This window comes from Panthera onca, chromosome D1 (assembly GCF_046562875.1).
Source record: "Panthera onca isolate mPanOnc1 chromosome D1, mPanOnc1 haplotype 2, whole genome shotgun sequence".
NCBI lineage: Eukaryota > Metazoa > Chordata > Mammalia > Carnivora > Felidae > Panthera > Panthera onca.
Genome location: NC_138348.1, coordinates 76,402,586 through 76,424,757, shown reverse-complemented (window position 1 = coordinate 76,424,757; position 22,172 = coordinate 76,402,586). Strand labels below are relative to the sequence as shown.

Sequence of the window (22,172 nt, the reverse complement as noted above, 5' to 3'; positions counted from 1 at the left end):
ATGGCCTTTTGTAGCAATGTGGATGGAACTGGAGAGTGTTAATGCTAAGTGAAATAAGTCATACAGAGAAAGACTGACACCATATGTTTTCACTCTTATGTGGATCCTGAGAAACTTAACAGAAGACCATGGGGGAGGGAAAGGGGAAAAAAAAAGTTAGAGAGGGAGGGAGGCAAACCATAAGAGACTCTTAAAAACTGAGACTAAACTGAGGGTTGATGGGGGTGGGAGGGAAGGGAAAGTGGGTGATGGGCATTGAGGAGGGCACCTGTTGGGATGAGCATTGGGTGTGGTATGGAAACCAATCTGACAATAAATTTCATGTTAAAAAAATAAATAAATGTTAAAAAAAAAAAGAGCTATCTGTATTCCCACGTTCATTGAAGCATTATTTACAGTAGCCAAGATATGGAAACAAGGTGTCTTATTAATGAATGAATGATTGGATTAAGATGTTTTACTTAAACATACACAGTCACATAGTAGATCTGGAGGGCATTATGCTAAGTGAAAGAAGCCAAAGAGGGAGACAGTAAATACTGCCTGATATCACTTACATGTGGAATCTATAAAGAAAAAAAGGTAGAACTCTTAGATAAAGAGAATAGAAAAGTGGTTGCCAGGGGCAGGAAGTTGGAGAAAATAGGGAGAGGTTGGTAAAAGGGTGCAAACTTTCAGCTGTAAGACGAATAAGGTCTGAGGGCCTAATGTGCAGCCCAGTGACTCTAGCTGATAACACTGTATTGTATAAGTGAAATTTGTTAAAAGAGTGGAACTTGAATGTTGTCCCCCATAGGTAAATATGTAAGGTAATGGATATGCTAACTAGATGGGAAGAATCATTTCACAACGTACACATACATCAAATCACCAGTGTATACCCTAAATATCTTTCGATACTATTTGTCGATTAAACGTCAATAAAGCTGAAAAAATAACATAGGAAAAATAAAGAGAAGCACTAAGCCACCTGCATCGTTGGACACTGGGATGTATGGGATGCAGGATACTGTGAATACATAATTGATCTTTCATAAACATTGGTTGATTGAACAGACGCATAAATGATAATGACCAGTGTTTGCAAGGACCCTAGTCAGATATCAGCTACTGTTAAGCTGGCAAAGGAAACCTTCCTGCCCCAAGAGAGTGGTATGGGGCCCAATGGACCTTTGGACTTGAGGAAGTTAACTCTGACTCCCTGACGACCAGAACCCTCCCTAAACAGACATGTCCTCCTCTCTTTTCAGAGCTGCCTCCAGAGCAAGCCATCCTCCCAGCTGCCTGAGCCAGAAACATCGCACATCTGATCAATCACCACATTTTGTCCATTCTAACTTTCAGGTGTCTCAAGAATACATTTGCTTCCCTCTGTTCTCAGTTCAGCCACTATCATCTTCCATTGAAATACTACAGCAATTTCAGTGGGTCCCTGGCCTTCCTATCCTCCAACCCAGTCTCCACACTTTGTTGTATAGCATATTTTTTAAATTTCTTTGTAAAATTTTTTGTTTATTTATTTTGAGAGAGGGCACACACAAATGGGGGAGAGGGGCAGTGAGGGAGAGAGAGAGAATCCCAAGCAGGCTCCATGCTGTCAGCGTGGAGCCCAAAGTGGGGCTTGATCTCACGACCATGAGATCATGACCTGAGCCAAAAATCAAGAGTTGGACGTTTAACTGACTGAGCCACCTGGGCGTCCCAGTTGTATTAATATTTTTAAAACATACATCTGATCATGTCACTCCTCGATTAAAATACTTCAGTGATTCATTATTCTCAGGGAAAGTCTGGACCATTTCATACATAAGGCCCAACTATAGCAAAGTATTTACAGTCTCTGAATAAGCAGCCTTCTTTGGTCTTTTGTGTATTCATCCGGCCATTCTAGAGCTCTAGCAAGACTGCCTTCCTGTCTCACCTTGCTAACTGCAACTTATCCTTCACATCTCATCTTAGAGATGGTTGTATGTTCCCCCAGACTTCCCTGTCCTTACCTCATTACATGTTTCACACTGTACTGTAAATGTCTGTTAATATGTAGAGTTTAGTTCATAATTTATGTCCTTGAGAACAGAGATCCTACTTATTTGTACCCCTGGCATTTGTACAGGGGCTGACCCAAGGTAAGCACTCAACATATATCTGTTGAATGAATGAATGAATGAATGGTGGTGCTTGGCACAAGCATCTTTAGCATGTTCCTTTGGAAAGTATTCTCTTTGCAACCTCACCCACCTCCTCTGCTTCTTTGGAAATTTCTCCACTTAAAAGCCACACCTTATCTGCCTCTGCTTCCTGGCCCCATCCTGACCTTCTCATCCAGTCTAACCTGCTGAGATTCTCCCACTTATACTCCCACTTCAGTCTGCATACCTGTTCCTCTGCCCAGCATGCCACTAGAGCCCCTGCCCTTCACACACCTGCCTCCCTCTCCAAGCTTGGGATGAAACTACACGTGACTATCCACAGGAGATACCTGCCCACCTAATACAGCCGAATCACACCTAGACCTCTAACCAATATCTCTGGAGTTTTTTCTGTCAGTGGAGCTAGATCTAGAAATACAAATTCAGAAAACCCCTGGTCATAACCTTGACTCTGCCTTTACTGCCATAATATAGTTCCAACTGTAGAGAAGGAATAAATTATGTAGAAGTGCCGTATGTGGGGAATCATGTGGTATATTGCATCATCTAGGTATTTGAGCAACAAGGGGTTGTAAAGAATATGAACACCCTCACAGCAAGAAAGTCCATTTGCTGATTACTTATACTACAAATCAAAATATACATAACTTATACCATAAATCAAGATGTATATAGAGATATTAATATAGTTATACAAAATTTATTCATTTGATAAATATTTACTTGGTATCTCCTATGTTTTAACTACTGTGCTAAATGCTTGGGATAGAACAGGGTAAATGTCTTTCTTTCTTCAAGGAGTTTTCAACCTTGTCTGGGAGACAGATATCTAGACATATCATTACAGAATAATGTACTAAGTGCAAGCATAGAGGCACGCACAAGGTAAATCAAAGATCAGAAAATAATAAAATCTAGAATTTGGTAGGGATCTTAGGGCCTTTAGTCCAACCCTTGCCTTATGCATGAGTATAACCTCTCCAGTATATGCCTACCTGGCTTAAACTTAAATACTATCAGTGGGAAGGACCTCCCTTTCTCTCCAGGCAGCCCGTGATATTTGTGAACACTTTGGTCAAGCACCTCATTTTAAAATTCTTCATATATTGATATTTACCAACAATAAATATTGGTGCTGAGCTATTTTAGGACTCCTACCCCTTGTTCTGTTCTTCAAAGGCTGCTTAAAGATGTGATACTTTTTCCAGGAATATCAAAAATTGACCCTAGTTCTGATGTTCTCCGAGTCTTGCAGATCTGAACCTCCTTCTTCAACAAATCAGGAATCAGAAGGAGTGTTCCATATTGGTTCTGAGTAGAAGGTATAAATCTATCTTGTCACACCCAGAAAACAGGCCAAGCAGCTAAGTTACAGTGCAAGAGGGAAGAGGTTCCATGATGGGATCTTCTTCTCGACTAAGAACTTCTGGCTAACACCTGCATTATCTGGGCTCTAGGTGTCTTAGTCAGTATGGGATGCTGTAACAAAGTACCATAGACTGGGTGGCTTATAAAAACCAGAAATTTATTTCTTATAGTTCTTGAGGCTGAAAGTCCAAGATGAGGCTGCCAGCATGGTCAGGTTCTGGGGAGGACCCTCTTTTGGTTGTACACTGCTGACTTCTCATTGCATCTTCACATGGCAGAAGGGGCCAGAGAGTTCACTGGGGTCCTGTTTACGAGGGCATTAATCCCTTGCATGAGGGCTCCACTCTCATGGCCTAATCGCACCCAAAGATCCTGCCGATACCATCACATTGGGGGGTTAGGACTTCAATATACGGATTTTGAGGGACACAAATATTCAGTCTCTTGTACTAGTATCATCTATCAGAGAAATCCAATCACCAGCAACCTTGTGGACCAGGGTAGCACAGAGGGCAGTATCCTCTTGGGCTGCCCCAAGAGTTTGGCTCCGATGAGTTTCAGTTTCTAAATTTGGAAGATTCTTTTCTTTCCATCTCCAGATAAACCAAGCATATCAGAGTCTACATTTGGGCTCCTAATATTCAAGTGATAAAATTCAGCAACACATACAAGACTCTTAAGCTGGGAAAAAGAGGAGTAGAATGCTCTTAAGTATCCTGTGTAAGAAAATACCTCTTCACGTGAATAAAGGGACATGAAATGCTAGAGGCAGAGTCTTCCTCTGTCTGAAATGGCTGATATTTAGAGTTGCCATGATTCTTCTGGGATTCTTATTTGTTCCAAAGTATTCTTACCAGCTTTGTAGAATTGGAAAGTTTGAGTAACTTAAAAACCATTATTTCAAATAGGTTCATCCAACTAAGCAGAGTATTTGTGAAGGTACTGTGTAGTTTATTGATGTTAATATTTTAAGTACTCCAATAAATAATTTATGCTACTACTCTAAGGAGCTATGGCAACAAGCATATTTTTAGGAAACCTAATGAAGTTATAAAATTGTGAGGTTCCTTGCAGAACTCTCAGTGACTCAGACTTTTCATCTCTAAAGTCAGTCCATTGAGACGGAGCTTAGAAGTCCCATCTGCCATGAAACCTTCCCAGGCAGTTATTTCCTTCTCTGTGCTTTGCAGAACTTTTTGTATTCCATTAGGACAATGCTTTTCCATTGGATGATAGTACTCTCTTTTCAACATGATTGTCATACTCAGTGGGAGGTCTCCTCAGGACAAAGTTATATCTTATCCACCCTTCCATTGCCACCATTAGCCCAGTAGCCCCACATCTGGCTGGAAGTGGGGTTAGGCAATGCTTGTTGGATGAATGAGACTGACATACCTACAACAGAGACTTCAATGAGTCTGTACCTGCAAACTCTTCACATAACTCAGGGTTCCACCAGCAATCACAGCAAAAGATTTGTCATCGTATTCTGCCATCCAGGCAGCACAATGCCTAAGCCCATGCTGATGAAGTTGGGAAAAGGAAGATAAATACTTCAAGAAAACTGGGTTCTCATGTGACCCTGGACAAATCACTTCATCTCCCTGGAGCTCTCAGTTTTTCTAGTGTATGAAATAGAACTTATAAAGTCCATTATTCTATCTTTAACAGAGTTTTATGAAAATCATATGTCAACTGGAGAATCATCAAAACAGTATACAAACACATAGCACTGTCATCATTCAGCAAATTTGCTTAGAGATATCACCTGCTATGCAGCATTGAATTCCAACTTGTAGTTGCCCAAGTTGCTATTCCAACTTGTAGTTGACATAGCATGTGGGAGGCAGTATAAATGTACAGTCTAAATTTGGGTGAGAGCAAGGACTTTGGGGACAGATCTAGATTCAAATCCCAGGTCCACCATTTCCTAGCGGTGATCCAAGAGCGAAGCGTATAACCTTGCTGAGCCTCATTTTCCCCCTAACAGGGGATCACAGCACACACTTTGTGGGGTTGCTGTAACGATGAAATGAGACATATCTGTAATGTACCTCATATAGATCCTAGCTGGTAATACAACTCAATAAACGGTGATAGTAGTTGTTTAATTAAATATTTATTTTTGAGAGAGAGAGAGAGAGAGACAAAGAGAGAGACAGAGCATGAGTGGGGGAGGGGGAGAGGCAGAGAGAGAGGGAGACACAGAATATGAAGCAGTCTCCAGGCCCTGAGCTTTCAGCACAGAGGCTGACGTGGGACTCGAACTCCCCAACCTCAAGATCATGACCTGAGCCAAAGTCGGACGCTTAAACCAACGGAGCCACCCAGGCACCCGATAGTAGTTGTTTTTATTAAAATCATTATTAACTCCTGGAGTAGATATACTTCTGCAAGTGACTTAGTCCCACCTGCAAAGTCCATTCCATGGGGAAAACTGTGATGGAGCATTAGGAAGCAGTCATCTGTCCCTAGAGCAAGGCTGCTGGCTGGACCCCACTTCCAAGAAAAGGACATGTGTAAAAAGTGGCCTCCAGTACACATGTGAAACATGGGCTGTGTGCCAGTCCTAGAAAGGAAGGGGGCTAAGCAGGAAGGAGCAAGAGAGACAAAGAGGCAGAGAAAAGTTCCGTAAGGACTTGCTGAGGCAGAGCCATAAACGATGTCGTCTGCGCGTGGGATATTGTGAAACCACAGGAGAGGATTAAGTGGTTCTATTTCAGAACAGGAATTGAACTGCACTCTATGAGGCAGAGACAAAGAGCCAGAATAAGACAAGTGACCAAAGTTCTGATAATGAACCAAAGTGCCACAGCTCTGATCGAGAACAGGGTATTGACAGAGAACATACTGAAGGTTGCTGCCAGGGTGTTGGGTTGGGGGATGGGCTAAATGGATGCCGCGCGTTAAGGAGGGCACTTGTTGGGATGAGCACTGGGTGTTCCATGTAAGTGATGAATGACTAAATTCTACTCCTGAAACCATTACTACGCTATATGTTAACTAACTTGGATTTAAATGTAAAAAGAATATATTTAAGGAAATTAAATCATTTAATATTTACAGAAAACACCTGTCAGAACCAAGAGAATTCTAAGAAGACATAAAGATTAGGTATAATGTGGTATCCTAGACAGATCCTGGAACAGAAAAAGGCCATTTGGTAAAAGGTAAGGAAATGTGAATAAAGTATAGACTTCAGTTCATAATAACGTACTGTATCAATATTCATTAATCATAACAAATCTACTTTACTAACATAAGATGTCAATACTAAAGGAAACTGAGTGTGGGGCATATGGGGACTTTGTGTACTGTCTTTGCAATTTTTTTCTATAAATCTAAAACTGTTCTGAATAAGTCTATGAGCAATAATAATAATAATAAAAGAACTGTGTATTGAAGTGGGCCCCACAGCAAAGGGCTGTTGTCCATCTACAGATCTTTACACACTTGTGCAGGGGAAAACGTCAGAGTCACCATCTAATCCAAGTGTTCATTAGAAAGAAAATGTGAGCCCCATGTGCAACTAAAAAATTTTTTTCTAATACCCCATTAATAAAAGCAATACAGGTGAAATTAATTTAAATGATATATTTATTTAATCTGCTCTATTCAAAATAGTATTTCAACCTGCAATCAATATAAAAAAGTGTTAATAGCAATATTAGACTTCTTTTTTTTTTTTCATACAAAGCCTGCAAAATGCAGTGCGTGTTTTGACTTAGAGCAGATACCAATTTGCACTAGTCGCACCTCAAGTTCTCCACAGCCATGTAGGGCACAGACCTAATTCCACTGGAAGATGAATTGCATTCTCCTGAATTCCTAGGCTGGTAAGATCTTTTAAAAGCCCAAATAAGTGGAGTTAAAAAAGACCTTTAGAGATGTTCAGAGTGCAAGGACCATCTATACATTCCTGACGGATTTTTTTCTTTGCATCTTGGCTTGAATTTAAGCAGCTTCACACCCTGTTGGAAACCATCCTCCAATTCCACGTTCACTGAGGACTCAGCGTGTGGCCTGTCAATCACGATCCATGTTCTATCCACTCTCTCATTCTAAGGGAAACTGCCTCGCCCACCTTCCCCCTGCAACCCCAAGGCAGTTTCATGCACTCACTGTTCCTCCCCATGCCCTCTCTGGCTTGGGTGACCAGGGGTGAGCACATGACTCCATGAGCCACTTGGAGTCCATCTTTGTATGGAAGAGCCCATCCAACCAGGCACAGGCCATTGTGGACTAACTGGGCCAGTCAGATCCTCTGTCAGGAAGACAGAGGCAGAATCAGACAACGGATGGGGAGAAGCATCAGAGGAAGACACACATGGAAGAACAAGAGCTACAGTAATATTGGGTTTCCAGTCAATCCTTAGGCTTCTTTAATTTCCTCTTTGATCTGTTTTCCAGATTAGGCTTCCAAAAACCATTTCATTTTAACAAAGCAATTCTCCAGATGAAAGAATCCTGAAAGTCTCCTATGGGAGGCTCTCCAAGTAACCCTAGCTCCTGGAGCTCTCTTGGAACCTTCCAGTACCAACCACATTCTGGGCTCCCGAGGCACAGCTGTTTGGTTTTCCATGAGATTCCTGTATCTTTTATGGTCATGATTATTTTCAAAGAATCCCTTATGTGTTGAGGAAGCCCCAATGAGTCTAAACCTTTCAACAAAAAGGACTACCACAGAGATGGATGCCTTCACACACATGCCAGAACGCTCTTTTCCACCACTCCCCTGTGGACCCGTTTGTACTCAGTCTCACGCCAACACTTAGCCTGACAGAGAAGTGATGGATTACTTTGGGTTGCATTCCCAAGTAATCATATTCTGAAAAGACCTCATCACAGTGGCCTTCTGGGGACCCTTTTAGGCCTCACATCATCTACAACACTGGTTCTCAACCGTGACTGCATATCGGAACCCCCTGGAGCACTATTAAAATATGCTGATGCCCAGGCCCTCTCCCAAACCTATGAAAACAGAACCTCTGGGGGCAGGTGTCTGGGCATCTGTGCTGTTTAAAAGCTCCCCAAGTCACTCTACTACGTAGCTGTTATTGAGAAACACTGATATACAGAACATGCCCTTGTTCAGGCTTGGGTTTCTGGCAGAGAAATCATATACTGTTTTTAATTATAAAAGAAAAGCAAATTTTTTTAAGGATACGTGAAAAGTAGGGAATGATACACACTGAAAAGTAAACCTCATTCATCAGTAGAATCTCCAAAAGTCCCACTCCCTAGAGGTAATTATTATAGTTTTGGGTGTGTCCTACCAAGAATTCTCTGTGCCGATGCACAAATATGTATGTGTACAGGTATACACACGTATATACATATGCACATGTTTTCATATATACTTACATGTGTATACATATATTTTTATGAATGTGCTTATATATACACACACATGCATGTGAATACACAAACACGCACACATGTATCTTTTCTTCCTGTGTATCTTTCTCTTACTAACATACCTTGGTTATTAACCTAGATATTTACTTTTATTTATTTTTTAAAATTTATTTTTTTTTTAATTTTTTTTTAACGTTTATTTATTTTTGAGACAGAGAGAGACAGAGCATGAACGGGGGAGGGTCAGAGAGAGAGGGAGACACAGAATCTGAAACAGGCTCCAGGCTGTGAGCTGTCAGCACAGAGCCCGACGCGGGGCTGGAACTCACGGACCGCGAGATCATGACCTGAGTCTGAGCCGAAGTCGGACGCTTAACCGACTGAGCCACCCAGGCGCCCCTAAAATTCATTTATTTTTTAGAGAGAGAGCACATACCCTAGTGCATGGGCATGACAGTGAGAGAGAGGCACCCCTAACCTAGACATTTCTGATATAGAAAAATTATGACAGGATTTGACAGGATACCTCCTTTCCATAATACAACACATTATAAAGCTAAAGTAACTAAAACAACGTGATTTTGTTGGTGGAACAGATAAATTATTTATTTGAATAGGATAAAAAGTGTTTTAAAAAAATCAATGAAATTGATTTGGTATATGAAAAAATTAGCACTTCAATTCAGTGGGGAAAAGACAGACTATTCAATAAAGAGTATTGGGCTAATTGGCTATTTTTTAAGGTGGATTCCTATTTCACAGTATATATAAATTCAAGACAAATAAAAGATCTAAACAATAAAAGCAAATCCCTAAGCATATTAGAAGAAATAATTTTATCCTGGTGTGGGAAAACTTTGCTAATATATGAAGTCTAGAAGTCATAAAATAAAGGATAGACAGATTGCACTACATAAAATTAAAACTTCTCTAAAAAGAAAGACACAATAAAGAAAAGCAAAATAAAAACGAGTGAAGGAAAACAATACTTACAACATGTATAAAAAGATTAATATCCAGACTATAAAAAAGCTTCACATAGCAATAAGAAAATGACAATCAACAGAGAGATGGGCAAAGCTATAAACTGACAATTAACGGAGTCACAAACATGAACTATAAATGTATAAAAACATGTTCAGTCTCAATACTCAGAGAATGCAGTTTAGAATAAAGTAGGCTTTTTTTTTACTCATCACATTGTCAAAGTGTTTTTTTTTTATTTTTATTTTTTAAATGTTTATTTATTTATTTTTGAGAGAGAGCAGGAGCACAAGCAGGAGAGGAGCAGAGAGAGAGAGAGAGGGGGAGACACTGAATCCGAAGGAGTCTCCAGGCCCTGAGCTGTCAGCATGGAGCCCCATGGGGGGCTCAAACCCACAAACCGTGAGATCATGACCTGAGCTGAAGTCAGATGCTTAACTGACTGAGCCACCCAGGTGCCCCATCAGTGTTTTAAAACACCGCTTAAAGGGCACCTGGGTGGCTGGGTTGGTTGAGCATCCAACTCTTGATTTTGGCTCAGGTCAAGACCCGAGTCAGGCTCCATGCCTAACACTCTCGACCTCCCTTTCCCTCTGCCCCTCCTGTGCATGCGTTCTCTCTCTCTCTCTCTCTCTGAATCTCTCTCTCTCTCTCTCTCTCTCTCACACACACACACACACACACACACACACAGAGTTAATTAATTAATTAATTAATTAAATATTTTTTAGAAAACGTTGGTTAATATCAAGAAATGGTGACTTTTTGAAAAAATCGGTATTCTCACATTTTGGTAGATGAATCAATTGATACAGCTTTTCAAATGGCAATTTGGCAGGGTGCCTGGGTGGCTCAGTGAGTCGAACAGCAGACTTTAATTTCCTCTCAGGTCATGGTCTCGTGGTTCATGGGTTCAAGCCCCACATTGGGCTCTGAGCTGGCAGTGCATAGCCTGCTTGGGATTCTCTCCGCCCCCCCTCTCTGTCTCTGTCTCTTTTCTCTCAAAATAAATAAACAAACTTTTTAAAAAATGGCAATTTGGTATATTGTCTAATATAAAATTGCCATGTTCTTTGATCCAGCAATCTCACTTCAGAGTATCTATTCTACAGGACACAATTGTAAAACAGGTGAACACAAAGATGTATCCAGTGCAGCATTCCTTGTAATGAAAGAAGAAAGGAAACATTTAAATGCCTCTTCATAAAGACTTAAATAAAATTTTTTTTTTTCAACGTTTTTTATTTATTTTTGGGACAGAGAGAGACAGAGCATGAACGGGGGAGGGGCAGAGAGAGAGAGGGAGACACAGAATCGGAAACAGGCTCCAGGCTCCGAGCCATCAGCCCAGAGCCTGACGCGGGGCTCGAACTCACAGACCGCGAGATCGTGACCTGGCTGAAGTCGGACACTTAACCGACTGCGCCACCCAGGCGCCCCTTAAAGACTTAAATAAAATAAGGTATAGTTATACTGTAAATCCTATGCAGCCACTTAAACAAATAAGGTGACTATAATAATCAATATGAAAAGTCATGGTGATGATGTGAGTTGTAGAAAGCCAGGTGCAGAACAATTTGTAAATAGGATCCATATGCATAAAAAAGAAATACACACACTATACACACCCATACACATAAGCACACTTCTAATCATATAGAGAAAAGGCTCAAAGTAATAGCAAACTTTTAATAGAGATTATTTCTAGGGAAGGAAGAAACAAAGATTTCAGGCTTGGGAGGGTATAATGAGGCTCTGAAGGAAAGATTCACTTAACATTATATACTTTTAATGCTTTTTGCCTTTTTTACAACGCATGCTAATTTTGTAATTCTTTAAATAATAAAAAGAAGCAAGTTTTCTCACTTTTAATTTTGCTTGTTAAATTGGGGGCTTATCTTCCTTCTTAAGTTTTTTGGCCATTTGTATTTCTTTTCTTCTGAACAGCCTGTTCATGTACTCGGTCCATGTTTACTCGGTTGGAATGTACTATTGAAATTTTAGGAAACTTACATTTAGGAAATATATTTTACTATGTTACATAGATACTAAAAATAACTTTTCTATCTACCATTTGTATTTTGATTTCATTTATACGGTTTTCATTTATATAAGATTTTATGTATTGGGATGCCTGGGTGGCTCAGTCGGTTAAGCGTCAGACTTCAGCTCAGGTCATGATTTCACCATTCGTGAGTTTGAGCCCCCAGTTGGGCTCTGTGCTGACAGCTCAGAGCCTAGAGCCTGGTTTGGAATCTGTGTCTCCCTTACTCTCTGCCTCTCCACTCACATTCTGTCTCTCTCTCAAAAATAAATAAACATTAAAAAAATTAAAAGAAAAGATTTTATGTGTGAATGTTCCAATCTTTTCCTATATAGTGTTTGGGTTTGGTACCATGGTTCAAACTAAACCTGATGCCATATACAAAACTTGTCTTAAATCAGGTAACACACTTAAAGGTAAAACTATAAAGCTTTTAGGGGAAAAAAAAATGGGATAAAATCTTTGAGGACTGGGACCAGGCTAAAGTTCTTACACTTTGCAGTAAAAGAACAACCCATATAAGGAAAAATTGATAAGTAGGACTTCATTAAAATTAAAAATTTTTGCTCTATGGGGGCACCTGAGTGGCTCAGTCAGTTAAGCATCTGGTTTTGGCTCAGGTCATGATCTCATGGTTTGTGAGTTCCCTCATCAGGCTCTCTGCTGTAAGCATAGAGCCAGCTTCAGATCCTCTGTCCCTCTCTCTCTCTGCCCCTCCCTTGCTCGTGCATGCTCTCTCTCTCTCTCTCAAAAAATAAATAAATATTTTTTAAAAACTTTTGCTCTATGAAAAATCCTATTTATAGAGAGGGAGAAAATATCTGCAAACTGCACATCTGAAAAGGGACATATCTCTAGAACTCACAAAACTCAACAGTAAAAAAAAACAATCCACTCAGAACATGAGCGAAAAAATTCAGAGACATTTCACTGAAGAAGACACATAGATGGCAAATAAGCACACGAAAAGATGTTCCACCCCATTATCCATTAGCAAAATGCAAATTAAAATCACAATGAGATCCCACTACCCACCTATTAGAGTGGTTTAAATATAGTGATAACACCAAATGCTGACAAGGATGCAGAAAAACTCCATTACTCATACATTGCTGGTGGTGACACAAAACATATGGCCACTCTAGAAAAATGTTGGGCAATTCATTTTCAAACTGGAAATGGACTCCCGTAAGACCCAGGTACTGCCCTCTCAGGCATTTATCCCAGAGATGACAATTTATGTTCATGCCGAAACTTCACACAGATGCTCATGGCAGCTTTGTTTATGGCAGCCCCAAGCTGGAAACTACCCTAATGTCCTCCAATGGATGACTGATTCAACGCACCATGGTGCCTCCATACTGTGGAATACCACTCAGCAATAAAAAAGAACCAATGATTGATACATGCAACAACCTGGATGGATCTCAGGGAAATTATGCTGAGTGGAAAAAGTCAATCTCATGCATGTGAGTACTGCATATGATTCTATTTATATAATGCTCCTGAAATAAAATTATTACATAGATGGACAACAGACTAATGGTTACAAAGGGTTAGGGATGGGAGGTGGATTCAACGGAGGTATACAAGTGGTGATGATATAGTTTTGTATCTTGACGGTGGTGGTACTTACGTGAAGTTAACATGATAAAAATTACGTACAATTACATACATACACACAAGTGAGTACATGTCTAATGGATAAAATCTAACTGATATGGTCTATGGAATGTACCATTGTCACCTAGTTTTGATATTGTGCTATAATTATGCAAAATGTTAACTTTGGGAAAGGCTGGGTGAGCAGGCACACATTCATGAATCTATAAATATTTCATAATACAAGTTTTTTTAAAAAACATACAACTCAGCTGTTTTTAATGGAATGTCTGCATTATTCTTTGTTTTAAAAATCCATGTGACTAGACTAACCATAAATTTCACGAGACACGTCTGCCTAATGTCAGTTCCTAGATGAAAGTTTTAATAACTCTCGTTCACAAAGCATAAATAAAGCAAGAGAACTTAACACTCACATTTTTCTCTCAAGAATCATGTATCCTTCACCCTGACTGTCCTACCAAAGTGGTGACATCTGTAAACTGGTAACGTTAAGATTTCTGGGGCACCCTGGGCTCAGGATCCCAGCATAAGTCACCCAACCTCAATTTCTCCTTAAATAGAGTTTTTAAAATAGTAATAGCTTAAATGTTTTGAGCACTAAACTACTGAACAGAAGGTATGACGAGGACTCACAAGAAATGAGAAAATAGGGTCTTGGTTCGTACGGCACACTGAAAGGAGAAATAATGTCCACTTAAGCTTTTTAAGCCCTTGGAAATTTATCTGGGAGACAGTAAGAAAAAAAATCATGGTAGAATATTTCAAATATAGATATTCAGTCTGATTTGAGTATTTGTTGAACACTTACCTCGGGCACCTATTGTGTGACTGACAAGCTGAAGCTCAAGGCTTACCAAGGAGCCTGTGGCTTTGGAATTCGTGACAATAACACTGCCAGTGTGACTCCTGCTACTAAGTGCAACATCCTTAGGTACTGGGTTGAGCACTCTACAAACATCATCTCATTTAATCTCCACGAGGACTTAGTGACATGGCATTATTATTATCCAGATTTTAAAGATGAAGAAATTGAGAACAGGGATGGTGAGATACTTTCCAAGGTCAACCAACTAGAAAATGTCAGAATCCAGATTGGAATCGAGGTCACCTGGTTTCAAAATTCATGCTTTAACCACTAATCCCTGTGTCTTCCCCAAGCCTCCTGCTTTAATTCTTTTTTTTCCCCCCCCCTCTGGTCTTTTCTAGAGGTCTCAGTGGCTCTCTACCAGACCTCAGGGCTTGGGCTTTTCCTTGACTTCTTGTTTGTTCTGTTCTGCCTGCTTCCCTCTTCCCGCTCCCCGGATCCCATGCGGAGGATGGACCAGAGCCAAAAGAGAAGCTAGTGATCTTCTGTCAGAGCTTTGGACAGTGATGGAAGGAAGCCTGTGTGCGCACAAGTGTGTGTGCGTGCACGTGTGTGTATGTGTGTGTGTGTGTGTGTGTGTGTGTGGTAAGAGAATTGTTTTCAGTTATAACAGTAAAACTAGTTGGTAAAGTATATGAGCCTCTTTTCCAGGCCTTTTTAACCAAAACATTTTCTCCTTTGTGTTGTGAGGCCTGACACTAGGCACAAACAAAGACTTCTCCGGATAGACTCTTCTACTCCTCCACACTCTCCTGGGGTGCTTCATATCCAGGCTGGCTTTTGCAGAAACAAGACTGCCACCTTGTTCCAGTTATCTTTCGCTGTGTAACAACCACCTCTAGACTTAGACAGTATAAATTGTTATTATCTCTCAGGGCTCTGTGGGTTGCCGGGGCTGAGCTGAGCAGTCCCTGCTCAGGGTCTTTCATACGGCTGCACTTAGCTAGTGGCTGGGTCTGGGGTCGCCCAAAGGCTCCATTCCTGGAGCCTAAATTCAAATGGCTGGAGAATCTGGGGCTGGTTGGGCTTCTCTCCACGTGGCCTGTGCACCTAGCTCGCTGTCACGCAGCATGGCAGTCTCAGAGGAACTAGCAGCCATGCCCTGGGGCTGGCTCGTACCAACTTGTATGAGGTGATTTTGTGTGTTTCTTTCCGGTACTGCATCCAGTGCTGTCACTTTGGTAGCTTGCAACCGGCCACGGTGGAAGGGAGTACTTATCTAGAAAAAACACTACAAAATCAGGGTTACCCCCACCCCGTCCCCAAGAGCCAGGTTACCAGCACGTGACTTTACATAATGGTTGGCTTCCCCCAGAGTAAGCCAAGAAACCTAGGAGGAAGCTGCAAGACTTCTTAGAATCTAGTCATGGATGTCCCCAACGTCACTCTCTTCTCATTTTATTGGCCAAACAATTCCCGGAGGCTGGCTGTGATTCAAGAGGATTACCATCCATGTCCCGTGGCGGAGTTGCAAAGAAATTGTACAATACAGGATCTGGCACAGGGTAGGTGCTCAATAAGTGTTTGATGAATAAATGAATGAGTAAAGTCACTTACATGAGTGTATCACTTAATCTCTATGCCCTTAAAATCACTCAAAAAGTATAAAGTCTCCTGGGAAGTCTTGCTTCAATATCAGAGAGGCCAATGATTTTTTAAGTCCCCAAAGAACCTAAATCTAAAAATCGCTTGACATAGGTCTACTTACACTCGGTCCACAGGTACTCACGGACCCGTTTACACAAGCCCTCTGCGCTTATGTGCTCAACTGTATTGTACACATGTCAATCGCAGAATGCTTGTTTTATAGATGTTTTTATACTATTGAGGTTTGCTTTGCCTCCTCCCTAAGTAAACTGCAACTTCTTTTGAGAGAGTTCTTGTGTGTTTCTTTGTTATTCCTCCTTTCTACCGTGCCCCAAACAGATAATTACACGTATGCATACACATGAATACTTACAAGATACATGATAGTGAGAGATTATAAGCCTTAAAAGGAATGGAAAGAAGAAAAGGAACTAAGAATTCTTCATTGCTATGTTGCACAGCCTTCTCCTTTAACTCTTCCATTCACCTAGTGATGCTGGCATTATTCCATTCCATTTCACAGTTGAGGAAAATGAGTCTCAAGAAGGTTTACCAGTTTGGCCCAGGCCACACTAGGAAGAGGAGATGGGATTCAAATGTATGAGCTTTATGTATTCTTCAGGCCATCGTCTCACTGCAATATACACCCCCTACCTCCCCCCATTCTCACTGCCTCCTTCCTTGAAGCATCTACAAAAGTCATACAGATGCTGATGTTTTCAAACCTCAGACAGAGTAATAACTATTTCAAGTTCCACTCTTGAAATAGCCTTTAAAAGCTTGAAAACACAAAAAGTGTGAAGTGTCTTCCACTGGGAAAGGAGTGAACCTGTTAGCAGGAGACAAACATAATAACTCAGGCAAAGGGTGTTGGTGGGTTGGACCAAGGTAGTGGTGGTGAGAGGGAAAGACATGAACAATTTTGAGGGATATGAAGAAGACAGGATCACCAGGGTCGCCTGAGTGGCTCAGTCAGTTAAGCATCTGATTTCGGCTCAGGTTGTGATCTCATGGTTTATGAGTTCAAGCCCTGAGTCGCACTCTGTGCTGACAGCCCAGGGCCTGCTTGGGATTCTTTCTCTTTCCTTCTTTCTCTGCCCTTCCCCTTCTCTCTCTCTTTCTCCCTCTCTCTCTCTTTCTCAAAAGAAGACAGGATCACCAGACTAATGATTGACTGGATTGAGCAGGTGCGGATCAACCATTGCAGAATCACACTGGCTGCACCAGAAAGGTGAGAAGAGAGGGGAAGCCTGGATGGGAGGTTTCCATATTCCTGGAAGGAGGTGGTAATGGCTTAGACTAGGAAAAGAGCCATGGAAGTAGGAGAACGGATGGCTTTGAGAGATAAAATGGAGGTAGGATCTGCTGGATATATTGCCAAACTAGATGTGGGAATGTGAGGATGAAGGAGGGGTCAAGGACAAAGTCCAGAAATCTGTCATGGAAAACCAGGTGCTTTTTGCTGAGCTAGGGGACACAGAAAGGGGAGCAGATTTCAGATAAGGCTGAATTCGGGACATGCCAAGTTTGAGGCGAACATGTAAGCAAGTGCTGGCAGCCAGTGTGCAATTGCATTTAATACAAAACAAGCATCTCTTATCTAAATGAGACTCTTGGCCCCCTTCGAAGGTGCTAGATGGACGCCCCAAATACCATGCGTGGCAGAGTTCTGTGCCAAGTAATAGAGGGGCTCTGTAATTCTCCATGTTTTCACTTCACAGTGCTTCAACCCCTTCTCCAAAAGCCATTTATCACCCTGCAGGCACCTCTGTCATAATCAAGATGTCTTTATTGAGACTTCCAAAGCTAATAAGAGCTGTATGATTCAATCGGTGACTGTGCCTCATATAACTCATAGAAGTGCTACAGGGAAATTTCAGGGGTCCTTAGGACCCCAGGTCTGCCTGCACACATGCACACGTCAAAACTCCTGCTGATTTTCTTAGAATTCGTACGGCCAGGCACTAAGACGTGTTTGCATGCTTCTGCCGCACACGGCAGCACGGCCGTTGTTTACACGAGGTCCCTGCATGTTACAACAAGGAGCCCGGGCCCCTTTGTCTCCAGCTGTATTCTAAGGAAGCAGGGAAGCGTTCGAGCCAATGAAGGCTCTCCAGAGAGCTGCAGCTTTCCTGCACATCAGCTTTTATCATGAGACCCTACAAGGGTTCTACCCAAAACACAATGCCAGCTGTAAGGACGGCAAAGAAGTTAGGACAGCCCCAGACCGAAGGAGATCACTTGTAAGTGTTTCACCAACGTGCTTGTTATACAACTACTAGAATAGGCCCCCGAAACCAAGCCAGGATTAGATTTCCATGCCCACTCTGAGAACCGGACGCTGCAACCCTGAGCCTGAGTGGGGTTCTGCTCGTCCAGCCCAGGGCCTGCCAGCCCACCAGGTGGAGACCAGCTGGCTGGGAACCAGCCATCCTCCTCACTCAGAGCGTCCCTTGACCTGACTCCAGCTCTACCCAGGGATCCCCTCCCAAATCCCCCTCCAGTCAAGCTCTCCTGGATGGAAACCCACAAAAGAAGAGCTTCCTTACCTGAGAGAAGGTCCCGGCGACCGGCAGTAGAAAAAAAACACCAAGTCCTAACAGAAGCGACAGGGACTTACAGGGCAAATCTGTTGGTTTTAAAAGAAGAAAGGTGACTTCATCCCTGGTGCCGTGGAGTTTAAAAGAGCAACGAGTGCTCCCTGGCTGAGCCAAGTCTGTCTCATCGGTGATGACTCCATCCAAATTATGCAGCCACTGCCCAGACACGCTCAGCCTTCAGAAGGTAAATTGCTGGAATCTGACTAGCCCTGTTGTTTTCAAAGAGCTTCCGAAAGTCCTGAACACCAATCACCTTAGCTGGCACCAGGGATACGGAAACCATGCACTTATTTCCCTGAGTCGTATCATTATCTCCCCAAGGATCCAGCTGTCTGAAAAATAGCGTTCTAGGGAAGGAAAAAGAGATATTTAAGCTTCTGAGAGGTAAAAATTCCCAGGGACGGAAGGGAGAGAGAAAAAAAACAAAGATATTTCAGTCAGGAGGAGGGGCAGGGCGAAAGCTGGAAATGGTCACCTTGCTAAGAGGTTTTCAGAGCTGGTGGATTTGTAAGCACATAAAGGTGACAAATGCTAGTCTGGACTTCGCAGAGGGGAAAGTATTCAGTTATGCAAAGGAATGAGTCACTGTATGGAAGGAAAGTGTGACAGCCTTTCTAATGAAGGCAACCAAGTTGTATTTACTTTTTATCGCATATGGTACCACTCAACCAATTTGGGGTCATTGCTAACATAAATAACTCAAAACATGCCCACATCCCACCAAGAAGATTTGGGAAAAGAGGTATTTAAGTGAGGGATGTTCTCTTTTGTATGTTAAAGGTAAGGCTGGAGGCATCAGATTTGTACCATGGGATTCAAGGTCATGTCAAGCTACTGAGGAGGCCAGTCACTTCTCCTTGAGGCCATGTCCTCAGGCCAAACCTTGGGCAGGACTTCAGGCCTTGGTGCCGGGGCAAGGAATGGTAGTGGGGGTGACTTCTGTTGGAAGAAGGGGGGCAGAGGATCGTGCTTAGCAGCCGGCTACCTTTTCTCTCTCACACCGCTACTTCAGGAGAGTGGAAGGTGACGTTGGGTCACTCAGCATGTGTCCAACTTTTTGCTGAGCTATTTTGAGGCTTTGGAGATCTCTTCTTGTGTTAAGTTTCACTCCCGAGAGAGTCAAACAAGAAGAGATCTCTTTCTGTTTAGCTAGAGGTGCTCAGGGCCAACATTTAAAAGGGGTTTTTGATCTGAGAGATTTAAGAAATGCCAATAAGGCTTATGAAAGGAATTTGCAAGTATTCGGGTCGGGGTGTAAATAATGATAGAAGTAGAAAAGGAGCAGAGTTTTTATCAATAGTAGGATGAAACAAAAAAAAGGGGGGCAGAATCCACTGGTATTCAGTTCATCCTAGTATCCTTAAAGCCTAGCACACAGACTAACACACAGTAGGTACTCAGTAGACAGTACATGGTGTCGGACAACCCCTCTCTGTTCCAGATTTCTAGAACAGATCTGTTGAGAATTCTTAAAGTCACCATCTGGTAAGCTAAGCAGCTGCTGAGAGTATGAGCCAGTGGGTCTTAGGGAATGCAAGACGAACTGGGTCGTTTGTTTTGCTTCAGCTCCTAGGTTCATTGCCAAAGTCAGAATCGAACAAAGAAAGCCAAATGGAACCAGCAGCCTCCTTTGCCTACACTGTCCCTTATATATCAGCGATATTCTAGTGTCCAGGCCCGGGACTCCCTCTTATAGGCAGCCTGCCAATTAGCCTCAACTCTCTTTTGTTCTCAACATTCTTTCATAAAATTTTCAAACGTAGTTTCTTCAGTTGACATTTTACTATATTTGCTTTATCATATATTGATTCTCTATCCATTCCTCTATCCTTCCAGCAACGCATTTTTATGGCATTCCAAAGTTGCAGATATCGATACATGCCCCCAAATACTTCCATATGATTAATAAAAATTCAATATTTGTTGACAATTCCAACATTTGTTTACAATGTCTCTTCAGATAAAATTCATATACAGTGCAATGCAGAAGTCGTCAACATAGCATTTTGATGAGTTCCTATAAATACATATATATGTGCAGTTCAAACCCCTGTCAAGGGACGGAACATAATCATTACCTTAGAAAGTTTCCCCATGTTCCTTCCCAGCAAACTCCTGGTTCAGCATTCCTAAAGAGAATGAATCTTCTGATTTTTTTTCACCATGGTGCAGTTTCACTTATTCTGGTACTTCATATAAATAGAATCATAAAACTTGTGTTCTTTTGTGGAAATTTTTCTTCATTCAGCAGGTTTTTAGGATTCACCCACCCGTGTTGTTGCTTCTATCAGTAGTCGGTTTCTTTTCATTGATGAGTAGTATTTTCCTATATGGATATGCCACAGTTTGTTTATCCAGTCTTCTATTGACAGACACCTGATCATCTAGTTTAGGGCTATTATGAATAGAGCTAATATGAACATTTTTGGACACATACTTTTGTGGATATGCATTCTCATAACCATTGGGTAAATACCTAGGAGTGGAGTTGGTGGGCCTTAAGGTAGGTGGGTATTTAATGTGTAAGGAATTAAAAGATCTTTTCCAATGTTCTCATACCATTTTCTTCTCCTACCAACAATGTATAAGAGTTTTAGTTGCTTTGTATACTTCTGACGACATGTGGTGCTATCAGTGAAACTTTAGCCATGCCCGTGAATGTGGACTGGTATCTCATTGTGGTTCTAATTTGCATCTCCTTGTTGACTAAAGCTGTTGAATGTTTTTTCACGTGCTTATGGGCCATGCTTTTACCGTCCTTTGCGAAGTGTCTTAAATTGAGGTGCTTGTCTTTTGATTACGGAGTTTTAAGAGTTCTTGATATATCCAGGATACCAGTTATCTGACAGAGACATTTCCCAAATATTTTCTCCTGCCCTATGTACATTTTCTTGATGACATTTCTTCTGGTGAATAGCTATTTAGTTTTGACTCAGTTGATTTATTTTCTTTTTTTGGTTTGTGTCTTCCCCCAAGTCATGAAGATATTCTCCTATGTTTTCTTCTAGAATGTTTATGCCTATGGTCCATAACAAATTGATTTTTGTGGATGGTACGATTTAGGGCAAGGTTGATTTGTTTCCATATGAATATGTGGTTATTTCAATACCCTTTTTTGAAAACCTTTCCTCTCCCAATTGGGTTTCTTTGAAAACTTTGTGAAAAACAAAATAAATACAGAAGCATGAGTCAATTTCTGCCTGGGGTGTTTATTCTGTCCTACCAATCAGTTTGTCGATCCTTGTGCCAGTACCCCACTGTCTTGATTACTGTAGCTTTAGGGTAAGTCTTGAACTAAAGTGCTGAAGTAACTTTGACTTCTTTTTTCACTACTTCTTTGAATATTCTAAGTTCTGTGCAGGTGTACAGAAATTTTAGTATCTGTCAATTTTGACTAAAAAGCATCATAGGATTAGGATTGTTCTGAGTCCATAGAAAAGGTTGGTGATTACCATTTTAACAACCCTGAGCCTTTCAATCCATTAACCTGGTGTATCTTGCCACTTTTTGCATCTTCAATTTTCTCACGGCATTGTTTTATTGATTTTGTCATTGATTTTCGCAGTTTGACTACGGTTTGCCTAAGTGTT

General features: G+C 41.4%; 1 protein-coding gene across 3 annotated transcripts in view; it reads right to left on the bottom strand.

Annotated features, from left to right (window-relative positions):
- Nucleotides 1-18,700, bottom strand: part of AMOTL1 (angiomotin like 1) — a 153,046-nt gene extending 134,346 nt beyond the window's left edge. For 2 of the 3 annotated variants that reach the window (XM_081790347.1, XM_081790348.1), the window contains exon 1: nucleotides 18,532-18,699. The gene's annotated coding sequence lies outside the window, so the exon portion shown is untranslated. Of the gene's footprint in view, nucleotides 1-18,531 lie in introns of all 3 variants that reach the window. The other variant, XM_078432980.2, reaches the window with a different exon arrangement.
- Between the last annotated feature and the right edge of the window lie 3,472 nt (nucleotides 18,701-22,172).